This window comes from Phoca vitulina, unplaced genomic scaffold, assembly GCF_004348235.1.
Source record: "Phoca vitulina isolate PV1807 unplaced genomic scaffold, GSC_HSeal_1.0 scaffold34, whole genome shotgun sequence".
Lineage (NCBI taxonomy): Eukaryota > Metazoa > Chordata > Mammalia > Carnivora > Phocidae > Phoca > Phoca vitulina.
In genome coordinates, this window is record NW_022589737.1 from 999,240 (window position 1) to 1,013,668 (window position 14,429).

The 14,429-nt window shown below is 47.9% G+C and overlaps 1 protein-coding gene across 6 annotated transcripts in view; it reads left to right on the forward strand.

The window, feature by feature from the left end:
* Positions 1 to 14,429, forward strand: part of PKNOX2 (PBX/knotted 1 homeobox 2) — a 278,261-nt gene that overhangs the window by 127,734 nt on the left and 136,098 nt on the right. The window contains exon 1 of one of the 6 annotated variants that reach the window (XM_032426351.1): positions 14,302 to 14,355. The exons of the other annotated variants lie outside the window; for them this stretch is intronic. The gene's annotated coding sequence lies outside the window, so the exon portion shown is untranslated. Of the gene's footprint in view, positions 1 to 14,301; positions 14,356 to 14,429 lie in introns of those variants that run through there. 6 annotated transcript variants of the gene reach the window in all.

The following is a 14,429-nucleotide window of genomic DNA, read 5'->3' on the forward strand; positions in this document are numbered from 1 at the left end:
CTGACATGAACAGGGGCCGTCCCCACGTACTGAGCGCTGGCTCACATGTTATCTCATGGAGAGTTCGCATCAGCCCTGACATAGATTCTGTTGTCCCTGTTCTACAGGGGACGTGACAGGACGGAAAGTCTAAGTGACTTGCCACGGCCACGTGACTAACATATGGGATAACCAAGCCTTCCAGTGAGGATCCTCTGGTTGTATAGCCATGTTCCTCTGATGGCCCACGTCCTTCTGTTCTGTCCCCTTCCATCCTGTACAGGATTCAGGCCTTGCTCTGCCCCGGACCTGGGGTGGGGACTAAAGAGAGGCCCCTCAGGATTTGATCTTGTCAAGTAAACGGGGCACAGGGACACGTCTCCAGCTTCCTCCAGAGGAGCAGCCTTCTTTAAGCCCTTGTCCCTTCTTTGTCATTCCGGTTTATCCCACGGCCTCAGCACTGGGCCCTGGTGTGTGGGAAGAACGGAAGAATGGCAGTGAGGCCATGCATTCTTGAAGCTGTTTGCCCGAGGCGACTTCTCCACCTGCCTGTGCTCCTTGCTTCTGGGGGGAGGCAGGGGAGACGAAAGCACCTCTGAGCGACTCTCTCTCTCTGGTCTGGCTGCAGTGCAGGAAGGAGGTCCTGTGAGGGGAGGCAGGGCCAAAGCCCTACAAGTCATTAGGCCATCACTCAAGAGCCTGAGCAAGCCAGCCTGATGCATCAGTCATGGCTTTCAGAAAACTTGCAGCCTGTTTGCCTAAAAGCGCGCCCTGCTCCCCAGAAGCCCACGACAAGAGGCCTAGCGTCAGGCCGGGAAACTGGCTGTGCTCGGCAGGAAGGCAGCTGATAAGATGAACAGATTCCCCAGGTGAGGCTCAGAGGTCACGGATGCATATTTGCCTTTGCAGCCCACGTTGCTTTCTACCACTTGAAATTCTCCTAAAAACCCAGAGGAGCAGCTGAAAATATCCCAGATAATATGAAAATGAATAACAGCTCAGCAAATAGAGCCCAGCTTCTGAGCAAACAGCCGAGAAGGCAGGCAGCCCAGGCGAAATGAGAAAAGGAGAGAATTCAAAAGGAGGGTGGGCAAATAGGAGGAGGAGAAGGAAGGGGGGCGTAGGGGGCAGGAGGAAGCCAGTTCGGGTCCTCAGCCACCAGTTTTCTTGGCTCTCAGTTGCAGTCTGCCCTGGAGACTCCCTTTTGACCACACTCCTCCCGAAGGCGTGAGGGAAAATGGTGCAAAGAAAATGTTCCTCAGCTTTGGCCGAGATGAAGAGACATTTTGGTGTAAAACGCCTCCTAGTCTGGGGTCTTATACAGTCTTTTTCTATGTGGAAGGAAACTTGGGAATGAGGATTGGTGGGCAGTGTGCCTTCCTGAGTTAGGGGGCCTGAGTTCCAGATCCAGCTGTCACTCTGTGACCTTGTGGGCTTTTGTGGGCTACAGCTTCCTGATTGGCAAAATGGGAAGGTGATTTTGGTGTTGGGGGGTGGGGCGTCTTTTCAGCGCTAACATTCTATAGTTTTTTGGAGTTGTTTTTTTTTTTTTCCATAATCACAAAGACTTGAATAGGTGCTTAACTGTTGTGCTGTGTGATTCAAGATGGTGCCGGTGTGGCTAATCCTCAAGGAACTTACCCTCTAAGACACACATGGGACATGGACAGTCATGTGAGCAGGAACCAGCAGAAATAAGAATCTTCTTGGATATTCTGAGTAAGACCAGGGAATGGCCAAATGAGAAGTTGCTTCCTCCTGACAATGGTGACGGTAGCATTATGCAAGCTCTGGGGCCAGAGGGTGGAGTTGGAGGACCTAATGTCTGTGACAGTCCCTATTTATTGAATGTCCAGAGCTATACCGAACACTTTGCATTTATTATCTTGCTTACCTTGATACTAATCCTTTGAGCTAAGTGTGATTATTATCCTCCCTTTGCAGATGAGACTCAGAGAACTGAAGTTTCTTGCCTGTGGTCACATAATGCAGGCCTTACCCAGGTCTAAATGATGCAGGGGTCCACACTCCTAACCACTCTGCCACACGGCCTTCCATGGCCCGGGGGAGGGAGTGATTAACCTCAGAAGGGTGAGGGATGTTTAGCAGCCGTAGACTAGGTCTCCTCGCTCCCGGAGAGGGTCCTCTTCCCTGACAAGAGCACAGGGGTCATGCCTTGTGGGGCTCTGTCACCTCCGCAGCGCTGGCCCCACGCGCTGGAGCCCCGCCAGTTCACCTAGGAGAGCTGTTTGTCAAACTGTGGCCTTTTTTTTTTTTTAAACCTTTTAATAAACTAGAAAACAAGCTGCACAGCAGCCAGGGCACCAAGAATACAGACAAGGGTGCAGTGGGGGCAAAAAGAGCAGCCAGCCAGGAGGAAGATCGATCTGGGGCTGGGGGCCAGGCCTCGCCTAGGCTAGGCTCTGTGGCCAATGGCCTTGGGCTACTCTCTCAGTTGCTGGGCTTCCTCCCTGAATATTCTAGGATCCTGGAAGGCTGGAGGGTTAATCCAGGGTGCTAAGAGAATGCTGTGTGTCCCATGTGTTTATTATGCAGTGGCCAGGAGCAAGGCATGGCTGCAGGTCCGGTCCCGGGCACAGAGGTAAGGGAGACAGCAGTGCCTGTCCTCAGGGAGCTCACATCTCATTCATTTTCCTCACCACCTCCGTGCTGGGTCTCAGAGTCCCCTCTTGGCCCTCCTGTCTACCACAGATTGCTTCCTTCAGGCAGTCAGTCAAGGAACATTAAGTACCTACTGTGTGCAAAGCCTTGTTGTAAGTGCAAGGAATAGTGCTGAACAAGGCAGAGGCTCTGCTGTTAGGGAGTTCCAATTCTAAGTGGGGTGGGAGAGAGTGAATAAACAAGGAAGCACGTATGGAGAGAAGAAAACTGTTAGGTGCTGGTGAATGCTATGAGGAAGATAAAGTAGGTGCCGTGGGAGTGCGCCTTGGCTGATGTTGGGGGAGGCTCTCTGAGGATGGGAGATCTGCCTCAAAACGTGGTGGGTGAAAAGGTGGCAGCAACATATGGATAGGAAGGAAGAACATCTCCGTTGGAAGGAAAAGTTAAGGCAGAGTCACCGATGCGCCTGAACCCATGCACCTGGAAATTAGCAGACGAGAGAGAGAGAGAGCACAGAGAGAAATGAGATCAGAGAGGCAGATAGGGGCCATTCAAAGGGTCTTAGGAGGCCATGCACAGGCATTTGGATCTTACTCCACACGCAGTGGAGAGCCATCAGGAGACTGTCCGTCAGGAGGGGAGTGAGGAGAGCAGACCGAGTTTGCTATAGAAAGACTCCTCTGCCTGCTGTGTAGAGTCAGAGAGACCTGGTCTTGGCTGTAGAGATAGAAGATAGGGGATAGTGGTTGGATTCAGGTGGCTCTACTCCCATGTACTTTGGGAGTTGGGCCAAAAGGCCTTCCTGATGAACCGGAAGTGAAAGGAAAGAGGGAGGAATTAAGACTGACTCACGGATTTTCAGCAAGTGAGTGGAGAGTACGCTTTTACTTAGATGGGGAAGGCTTGGTGGGAGGGGATGTGTGGATTTGAGGAGAGAAATTAAAAGCTCTGTTTTGAATATGCTATGTCTCAGATGCCTTTTAGACACTGAAATAGAGACGTTGAGCAGACAGTTGAATACAGATGTCTGGGGATCTGGTAGAAGATGCAGCTGGAGATGTCAGGCCTAGAGACCTGAGTGTGAAGGGTAGTACTTAAAGCTACAAGACTAGGTGAGAGCACACGGAGACAGAGCTTACAGAAGGGAAGAGTGCTGAAGACACTCTAGTGTTTATAAGAAATGCCCACAAAGGAAACTGAGAAAGCGTGCCAGCAAGGTATGAGAAAAACCAGGTGAGTGAGGTGTCACAGAACCTGGAGAAGACAGCTTTTTGAGAAGGAACAACTGGCAAACTGTGCTGAAGACAGATGAGGACAGGGAATTGACCATCCATTTTGGCAAGGTAGAGTCATTAATAACATCGGCAATGAGTCATCGGTGGAGTAGTGATTGGAGTGGGCTTTATTTGGAGAGAAAAGAGTCAAGGTGAGGAAGTGGAGGCAGTAAGTATAGACTCCTTTGAACAGATCTGCTGTGACAGGGAGCTCAAAAAGAGGTAGAAATTGGAGGAGGGAGTGGGGTCAAGGGAGCGTTTATTTAAAGGAGGTGTGTTTGGATGTCAATGGAAACAACCCAGCGAAGAGGGAGAAAATGATAAAGAAAGAAGAGAGAAAAAAGCTGGGGAAAAAATGAGGGGTTGGTGGGTGGAGGAGGGGTCCAGGGAAGGTATTGACCTTGGGTAGGAGCCAGGACTCTTTTTCCATTGCAGTCAGAGTGGAGTAGGCAGAGCGTTTTGGCTCTGATGCAGATACAATAAAGGACTTGTTGATGGGAAGATGAGGTAGTTCTCATCTTATAGAAATCTGTTTTCTTTATGAAATAAACGGCAAGGTCATCAGCTGAGAATGGGCTAGGGAAGGGAGTGTTGGAGATTTGAGGAGAGAGAAGGAAGTGGGGTAGTTTCCCCAGAGACTGGGAAATTGAATTTTCTAAGGAAGTGTAGTAGGTTTCTCTGACAGCGTCGAGTGAGATTTGTGGTCATGTTTGTAGCGAGTCTAGTCAGCAAATTTGTGTCATTTTTCTCAGCAATGTGCAGCCGCTCTGGGGCGGGCCGCTAATAAATGTGGATAGGATACCAGGGCTGGAGTTCTGTTAGACCAGTACAGGGGAAGGAGAGATGCCAGATGTTCAGGGTATTGGCAAGGGAGTAGTTCAAGTGTTGGACTGTAGCATCAGAGCTAGGTAAGGAAGGAAGTGGACATGCAGGGACTGGTAGCAATGGATAACCCCCAAAAAGTGACTTTTTAATGAAATGAAGGTCTTGATGAGGTTGGAGAATTGATGTAGTGGGAGTGTCAGAGTAAGCTAGCTCTAAAGAGGGTGGTGATGGTCAGAAAGTGGGATATTAGAAATCTACATTTAGTAGGTGATTCAGTGATTGATGTGACAAAGTCTAGGGAATGGCCATGTGGTTAGAGCAAAAGCTCATTGGGGCTAGAAGATCAAGGAACTAAGAGGCCAGGGTATTGGATGGATCATCTTTATGGGTGTTGAAGTATCCAATGATGATTGCAGAAGTAATAGTGGAGAAGGGGTCAGAAATCCAGATGCTGAAGTCATCCATGAATGCAGGGGAATGACCAGAAAGTTGGTAGAAAGAGAGAATTATATACGTAGGAGGGGTCAAGAGGTCTGATGATAAGCTCTTCAAATAAGCTTGGGTTTTAGAAGGTAGAAAGAAACAGTTTAGATGGGGAGCAAGGTAGGCATATACCCACCTCCCGTTCTGAAGCACAATGGATGGGGGAGATAGACCTGCCTCTGTTGGAAAGGGCTTCTAAGGACACATGTCCTCAGGGGGAAGCTGGGTTTCACTTAAAGCAAGAAAGTGAAGGAGATAGTCCAAGAGGACCAAGATTTCCAGAGGGCACAGTCAAAGGATGTGGAGAAGGGGGGGGGGGGGGGGGGACACAGTAGCAGAAGTTGAGCATCTATACGGTGATACATGATCAGGTAAGCTTAGGCTTCTGATGGTAACTCAGGTAAATGGGAAACTGAGGCATATGGGGATTAGTCCTGAATGTCATAGCAGTCTACTGTTGAGGACATTGATATGGCTGGGCTTCGCTCATGATAGAGATGTTGGGGCTCCAGTTGAAAACCTGGGGAGATGGGCTGACTCACTGGAGTTGGAACCGTGTAGCAGCTAATCTAGCTCACTAATGTAGCTGTTCACATATGGGGATGGAAGAGTAGAATCATATCACAAAAAATATCAAAGTAGCAAAAGCATTTTAGAGATCCCCAATCAACTCTTACTTTTCAGATGAGGAAACTCAGGCCCAGAGAGGTCAAATACTTTGTTCAAGGTCATCGAGCTAATAAGTAGGATTAGAACTTACCTGGAATAGAGGTATGCGTATAGTTTGTCTATGCCGCTTGTCGAAGGCTGAGGCAGAAGGAGCAGGAGCATCCTGGCTGCATCTGGGACAGCATTTTGTCTTGCTGAGCTATTCCTGTCTTGGGGTCGCCATGTTTGTTCCAAACAGGAACATGTACCTGGCTTGACGGGGACTACTGGCAACCAGAGAGCTTGGACTAGGGACTCTGTCCTTGTCACCATCTGTGGTATCTTAGTCAATTGTCCTAGCTTATCCTTCTTTAGGATCTCCCTCTGTGATTGTATGTGGCAAAAAGTAGTTGTAGGCCTGTGAACTGCAGTGGGCAAGGCTATACCCAAACCTCTCAGGCCCGGGCTGTGGTATGTCCTGGAGTAGGCTCCTGTGCGACCAAATGAATGACACATTTACTGGGAGTCTACCCTGTGCCCAGCCCTGCTTCCATGAAGCTCAGAGTCTACTTGAGGAGACCACACTTGCACACGGGAACTCATAGGTAAGCTTAGTGCTAAAAAACACCTGGAGGTCTTTGAATTCAATTGCCTCACACTTCAGATGAGGAAATGCCATGGGAGCAACAAAACAAAGACTCTACCCAGGCCTCTTAACATTTGGTCCAAAGCTGTGTCACCAATGTGGGCTACGTTTTTATTCAACTCGCAATGTTGGCCCTGTGGCCCAGCATCTGAGGGACTGCCCAGTAGGCCCCGTCCATCTCTTTCCTGCAGTACACCCTCAGAGTCCTATTCCCCTCCCCCTAAGCCACGGGCAGGTACTGAGCGGATCATGGTGCCCGGAGGTCCTTTGGCCCTCAGAATAGGATGCCAGTGAACATGCCCGGATGAGCTGGCTCCTGCCTTTCAGCCCCTCTCTCCTTTCAGCCTGCGCAAGTGTTAAATACGGCATCAAATTAAACAAAATTAAATACATTTCCATGCAGCATTTTTCTCTTGACTGAATCAAACAATGCGGTTGCCATAGGAACAGCCTTTTCTGAAAAGGTCACCTGCAAGAAACTGTGTTTTAGGTACAACTCAAGGAGATTATGGGGGATTAACTCATTTTATACATATATATTAAATATATATATTTTTCTTTAAAGGGGCTGTTATGAAGGAATAATATCCAACTGAGCTGGAAGATACCCACAGAAAAAAATTTTAAGTCCCTGATAAAGGGTTTTTTTTCCTTTCCATTTTTTTTTTTTTTAACCAGCATGCAGTGGGGGTGATATCTGAAATGGCGACTCTGTGTTTTTACTTGGCTTTAATTAAACCTCAGTCGGGGCTGAGAAATGTGGTGAAGCGAGATAATTGCACTATTCCCAGTACAGTTTTTAAACTCCGGCTTTGATATGCACCTCATGACAGCCTCAACCTGCACCCAGGCTCCTGGGGCTGCTTGAAGCTCGGCTTATAACCACCCCTCTTAACCTGCAGGCATCTGGGGACCAGCACTCCGGATCTGGAATGGGAAATTAGGGCTGGGGGAGGAGGGGCCCAGGCCATCTGCACAGAGGCAGGGAGAGACCGTGTCTCCCCTAAAAAAGTTCCTCTCTGGCATTCTGAAGTTCTCTGTCAGACCTCAGTATCCCACATGTCAGGGATGGACAAGTTCAAGCCAGCCTAACTCGGAAAGAGAATAGGATGGGTCTTCTCCAGCTTTTCTCCATAATTTAGAGAGTAGTGGAATGATCCTGAGGAGATCCTAACTGTATGTGAGTGAAAACAGGCTGTCTGGTAGAGTCCTCCATGAGTGTCCCAGGCAGGATAGGGGACAATCTGTGTTTCTCTTCAGTGCTTTTTCTCAAGGGCCTGCATGAGGTTCTCCCAAGGTTGAGGCTCTATATCTCACACACTCACACACCCCCACGTCACCCCTCTGGGCTCCACATGCCCCCCCCCCAAGTCCATCCACGACGGCACAGGCATGGCAAGGTTCTGGCTGTCCCCAGTGCCAGGGAGATGGACATGCTCAGCTAAATTGTGCAAGGATTATGCCTGGTGCTTTCCCTCATGCCCACTGAGTCCTGCTTGCTTTCCAGGAGGGCAGGTGGGTTGTCTGTCTTAGGCCACTGGGGATCTGTGTAACTGCCCTGGCTTCCTTGTCACTAGCTAGATCATTCAAAACTAGCTGCTCCAGGCAGATAAGCTCGGCTCTCGCATCAAGGTCACGCGGGGCTCAGTATCCTCCGGAGCTCAGGCCACTTGCTGGGGCCAGGTCTCCCCTGTGGGCCTGGAAGAGTTGGTGGCCAGCACCAGCTTACAACTACCTCAGGAGGAAAGGGATTGAAGCGTGGGATATATACACGTGAGAGGGTCAAATATGATCCTAGCAATGTATAGAACAGACCCAATTTACACAAATCCCCTCAGAAATGTTCCTTCGAAGCCTTCTCCGTTGCTGACCCACCATCACACAGAACTTCTTTCCCTGTCTCTATCAGCCTGCTGTGCCTGAGATTTTCTTGTATTGGTCCCCAGATCCCCAGAGTCCAGTCCCTTCTCCTAATTTACCCCAGTGCCAATCACCGTAGGCTTAAATAGTAAGAGTGAGGACTTGCAAAATAGGCAGATCGAGGTTTTAATTCCGACTGGCCACTTTACCAGTCGAAAGCCTCTCTTTTCTCATCTGTCAAATGGGGAAAATAATAGCCACCGTCTTAAATAGTGGGTCCTTATGGGGCTGTTCTACAGATTAAATGAGGTGGCCTGAGGGAAAGTATCTGGATAACATAGATGCTCAATGGATGTTTGTTGAATGTTTCAGGAACATGACTTTTGTACAAAACAAACCATGTGTTTCCTTTCCTATAAAATCCGACTTACCAGCCTAGGGACTACTGCAGAGATTAAAGAAGGAACAGCAATTTCTCACTCTAATCCCCTAATACAATCACTGGCGGTTCTCTTGAACTCTTAAGAAAAGCAAATCTATAGTTATCCAGGGAAGAAGTTTATTTTTAGAGCAATTCATCTCTCTGAACTCACATGCACCCTTAAGACAAGATTCCTGAGTGCCTGGCCAACCTGGAAAGACCCAGAAAAAGACCACTGCCCCGAGTAGGAGGGCTGGCCTTTGGGTTACCCAAATCTACCTCATTTTCCCAGTTAGGGCAAGGTGGAGCTGCTGTTGGCAGGACAGGCTGTTGCTGCGAGTTTGGGTCTCCTTCTTTTTCCCCATGTTGGGTCCCACTGTTCAGCTTGGCAAATGAGGAGACCCTCCCAAGTATCCTCAGAGACAGTCGGCAAGGAGGAGAGTCAAACCAGGAGCTGTTAGTCCATGGGCTTTAGAGTCAGACCAAACTGGGTTTGAAACCTGCCTCTGCCAATCTTGAAGCTGTGTGTGACCTTGAACTAGTTACTTCCCACCCAGAACCTCAGTTCCTTGTCTGTACAATAGGAACACTATCTCACAGTGTGGGCGCTAGGTTTAAGTGAGATAGTACTTACAAAGCACTTACAATGGTAGCCAGCACACAGAAGGCTCTTAACACATGGCATCATTATTTATCAAGTATAGGGTGAGCATCGGAATCCCCTGGAGGGCTTGTTAAAGCACAGATTGTCGGGCCTACCTCCAGAGTCTCTGATCTAGTACGTCTGAGATGGGGCTGAAGGATTTCCATTTCTCACTAGTTCCCAGATAATGCTGCTAGTACAGAGACCACACTTGGAAAAACATTGGTCTATACAATCCAAATTGACCATAATCCATTAAATTTGCACCTTAAGCATCCAACCTAGTTTACAAAGACTTCCAAGTGGGTTTAGAGGACGAAATTATCTAGACCGGTGCTGTCCAATAGAACTTTCTGCAGTGATGGAAATGTTCTATATCTGTCCTGTCCAGTTTGGTAGCCACCAGCCACATGAACACTTGTAATGTGGCTAGTAAAAATGAGGAACAGCATTTTACATTTAAACTTAGATAATCACTTCTGGCTAATGACGGCCATATTGAATAGTGCAAGCTAGATTCTCATAGATCTAGCTTAGTGAGGGCATGTCTGTTAACCAGGAAAATATATGGTGAAGTGGATGATACCTCAAGAACATTACAGCCACCTGCTCCTTCAGTGAGTTCCTTCTACCTAAGGACCTTCTCTGGAGACTTTAGGAGTCGAGTAATGAAGCCTCTCTCTGCCCTCAGATACCTGAATATCTAGGTATAATGCTCTCTGAAGGAAGTAGGAACCATTGAAATATATGAAGTGTGGGGTTTGGACATCCAAGTCAAATAAATACGATGGACCTCTTAGGGACAATGGCAGAGGAGCAATGTACCCGGGCCGGGACCTGTGTGTTTCAGGGTTAGAAAACAGTAAAGATATTTCCCGGAAGGAAGTAGGGCTCAGAAGGCAGTATGATTTGTTCATGGTTAGAAGATGGAAAACAGAAGGGTCCGTCTAAAAGGAAAACATTCTGTGACCCAGGGCTCGACAGCTAGGAGCAGCGTGAAAGATCAGGATTTGTTCATGGTGATGGAGAGTGGGAAAGAAGACGATGATATTCGTGGCTAGGATGGAGAGATGCTGATTTGAGCCAGTTCTGTGAGTAGGAAAGCAGGAAAGTGTTACTATTCAAAAGTCACCCTGACGATGTTTGCCCTAAAATCTCTCGTCTCACGCTGTGTCGACTGTGCTTGGGAAGACACTATAACATGGCATTTAAGATTGGTTCTGAGAGTCTCAAGGATCTGATTCGGAACTAGCTCTGCCACCTACAAGCCATAGGCAAATTACGTAACTCGTCTCAGCCTTGGTCTCTCCGTCTGTAAAGGAAAATAGCAATGGCACACACCTATAGGGCTGTTTTGAGAATTGAATGAGATCATGGATATCAGGAGCTTCGTATGATGCCTGGCACAGGGCAGGTGCTTTTGAGAAGGCAGCTTTTATTATGTTCCACGCACCACTGACTTTGCTTCTAGTGTCAGCACTAGAGTTGCCCCGTGGGCTGTCCCATCAGGGCAGGATGCAGGTCAGACTCTGGGAGCCCTTCCCTGAGTGCGTCGATAGGGGAGGGAGAGTCTTATCCTGGACCTCTTCCCTGGGCAGAGGTGACCTCTCCGCCTGCAGCCCCCCGGGGGTGAGCCTTTACAACAACAACCATGATGGATTGTGGTGTGTGTTAGCGCCAAGACACAAGAAATAGCATCACCAGAAAACCAACTTAAGCCTGGCCTGATTTAGTACAGAGAAAATGACAGCTGCTGTGCTCGGCTGGCTTCCACCCAGCAGAAGGCTATTTTTTGCAAATAAAATGGTAAGTTGCTAATCAGAAAGATAAATTAAGAAGCATTAAGATAATGATGGTCTAATCACCGTCCACACAGAGAATTGCTAGAGTGAATATCCAGGCTACCGAGTGCTTGAGCACATTTGGTGATTATTTGTATTATGAAGGGAATGATGGATTCCAGGCCTGGAATCAATCTAGCTCAGGAAACCCACAAGCCCAGCTTCCTCAGGGAGAGGACACTGGGGACTTCTGGAGGTCATCTGATCCTCTTTCCGCCCCCACCCCCAGATCTGAGGAGCCTCCCCCAAACCGTTCTTCATTTACGGCTGTTTCACTGCTGAGGTCCTTCAGCTTCTGTGAGGGCATTTCTTGGTTCAGCTTTTCAGGTACCCAGTATGCTTCTGCTTGGGGACTGACTGTATGGGAGGATCTACTCTAGTCTGAGTGAAACAGGAGCCACATCCGGGAGTGAGCAGGCCACAGAGCAGAGAATAGAATCTGGGTTTCTCCTGCTTTCCCTGGGCTATTAGGCAGAAATGTCCCATAGCATACTAGAGTTTGGAGCGATTAAGACCACAGAGACTGTTGCTCCCCTCATTCTTCAGTTGGGGACCGCAAATCCTAGGCACGGTGATTTGCTCAACACCTCAGAAGTGGAGCCAAAGCTAAGACTCAGGCTGGTGCTCCTGTGCAGCCGTCCTGCCTTGAAAAGGACTCTCATGCTAGAATGAGAAGGAACTTTTAGGAAACCTATCCCAGATTCCCAGTTCTGTCCCGATGCCTCACTGGGGATAAGGACATTGACTGGTGTTGAGAAATCAAACTATATAAATAAAGAAGGCCCAGTTCATTGTCTTGACCATTGGGTTGAGGAGTTGAGATGTGATCTAGGGCTATGAGTCATTTAGCTTCTCCTAAGCTTCAGTGTAACCTCACCGGGATCCTCATCTGTAAAGTGGGGATAATAAATGACCTAACTTATAGGTTTGCCATGAGGCTTACATGAAAGGCTGCATTTAAAATGCTGTGCTTGACGTCATTATTATTACATTACCGTGAGTAAATGTAGCAGATGCCTGGCGGCACTTAGTTTCTAGACAGTGCTGTGCTCAGGCCGGCTTGTCCCAGTTTGCAAAAGCTGTTTGTTAAATTTTCAGGAATTTTTCAAGCCACTGGTTAAACATGGCCATGATTAAAATTAAATTATGTAAACTTAAGTTTAATAAATTATATTTTAAAGCAAAGGTATGGGGGAGTTCTTGTTGAATGGGTGCAGGGTTTTTGTTTGGGATGATAAAAAATTCTGGAAATTAGTAGTGGTTATGTTTGTACAACAGTGTGAATGTACTTAACACCAGTGAATGGTACACTTAAAAGTTTTTTTTTAATTGGGGTATAATGGACATATAACATTATGTTAGTTCCCAGTATACAACATAACGATTCGATGTTTGAATATATTTTTTTAATTTATTTATTTTTATTATTATGTTACGTTAATCACCATACATCACATCATTAGTTTTTGATGTAGTGTTCCATGATTCATTGTTAATATATTGCAAAAGGACCACCACAATAAGTCTAGTTAACATTCATCACTATACAGAGTTACAGATTTTTTTCTTGTTATGAGAACTTTTAAGATTTACTCTCTGAGCGACTTTCAAATATGCAGTACAGTATTATGAACTGTGGCCACCATGCTGTCCATTACATCCTCTAAAAATGATTAAAGTTGTAAGTTTTTTTGTGTATATTTCACTAAGATTAGAACAAAAACAAAGGTAAGAAATACTCAAAATGTATGAGTTCCTAAGCATTTCGCTCCACTTTACTATTACCCCGTCCTTGAGGTTACTCATGCCTGTTGTGGCTGGGTGGCAGATCGACTGTGTAATGGTGACTCTGCAGCTCTTCCCTCACCGTAGCTTGGACTTGGCTCTGGTGGCTGCAGTAGTCCATAGAGCAGACTGTGAGATATTTACCAGCATACCCCTGGTCCCAGGTGTGCCACGAGTGAGGGACGGGGTATGGTGAGGGTCTTGTGAGGATTAATGAGGAACCATAAGACAAGCCCCCAGCCCAGCGCTGGCCATGTAGGACACACTCAGTTACGGATGTAACTGGGGAGACATGGAAGGAACAAAGAGGTGGTGAAGAACAGAACTGGGGACAGGGCACCAGTGCCTACAAGTGGTTAAAAATGCAGAAGTGGTAACTAAAAGAAATTTTCGTGCTTCACAAATTTGCTTTCCCGAAAATTTGCTTGTCATTTGAGTTTTTAAAAATCAAGTCGTATCCTAAAGGTGTTAGGAATCTGTCACTGACAAGTCCCATGGTAAATAATTTTGCACGGGAAGGAATCCTTTTGAAACATAAATAATTTCTTCCCCTAAACTGAAATTTTGTGTAAAATGGATTTTTACTCAATTTCTTCAAAGTAAGGTGACCCAGACTTCATGAAAGTATTGTGTCGAATGGACTGGTGGGCACTGACCCACTGTGCCACCCCTCGCTGCCAGCGGAGGCTCTAGGAGCCCCTCGTCCCCACTGCCCACTACCTGCCCCTGGCGCCTGGGGCTGGCTGAGGGCGGCGTGCTGGGCCTCCCAGCTGTGTACCTGGCTGGCCTCTGGCGACCACTGGTCAGGGCAGTTTTTTGCAGCATGCTCTCCTTCCTCCCCCCCCCCCCCCCACATGGTTCCTTGTGAATCTAGCCACGAGTTCCCTCTGGGAGGGACATCTGCAGGCGTGGCCCTTGGCCCTTTCCCAACAGGGGCTGGCGTTGCTATTTGGCCAGAGTCTCCCATGCTGATTTGGCCCGAATGTGCAGGGAACGCTAGCACATGTTGTAAGCGTCAAAGTATGGCCCGTAGGTTCTTGTCCTTTTCTGAGAAGGAGGGCGTTACCGATGCTTTCATGCTGGAAAGCATGTACTGCGCATGGGTCCTCTCCTCCAGCAGTGCTGAGTCCCGGGCTGCCTGAGAACTTGCCAGCCGGAGAGACCTCTCTGTCTCTGACCCTTCTCTCCCTCCAACTTTCACTATTAAGAATCTTACCACGTTCGTCCTCCCCAGCACCCTGTGAGGTCCATATTTTATTATCCCATGTTGTAGCTGAGAAAATGGAGGCGCAGAGAGGCCCGTTAGCTTGTCTGAAGTCTTCCAGCTGGTAAGTGGGGGTACTGGGCCGCTGTTCCAGGGCTGTCTGACCCCAGAGCCCAGGCAGAGCCAGAATACCATGCC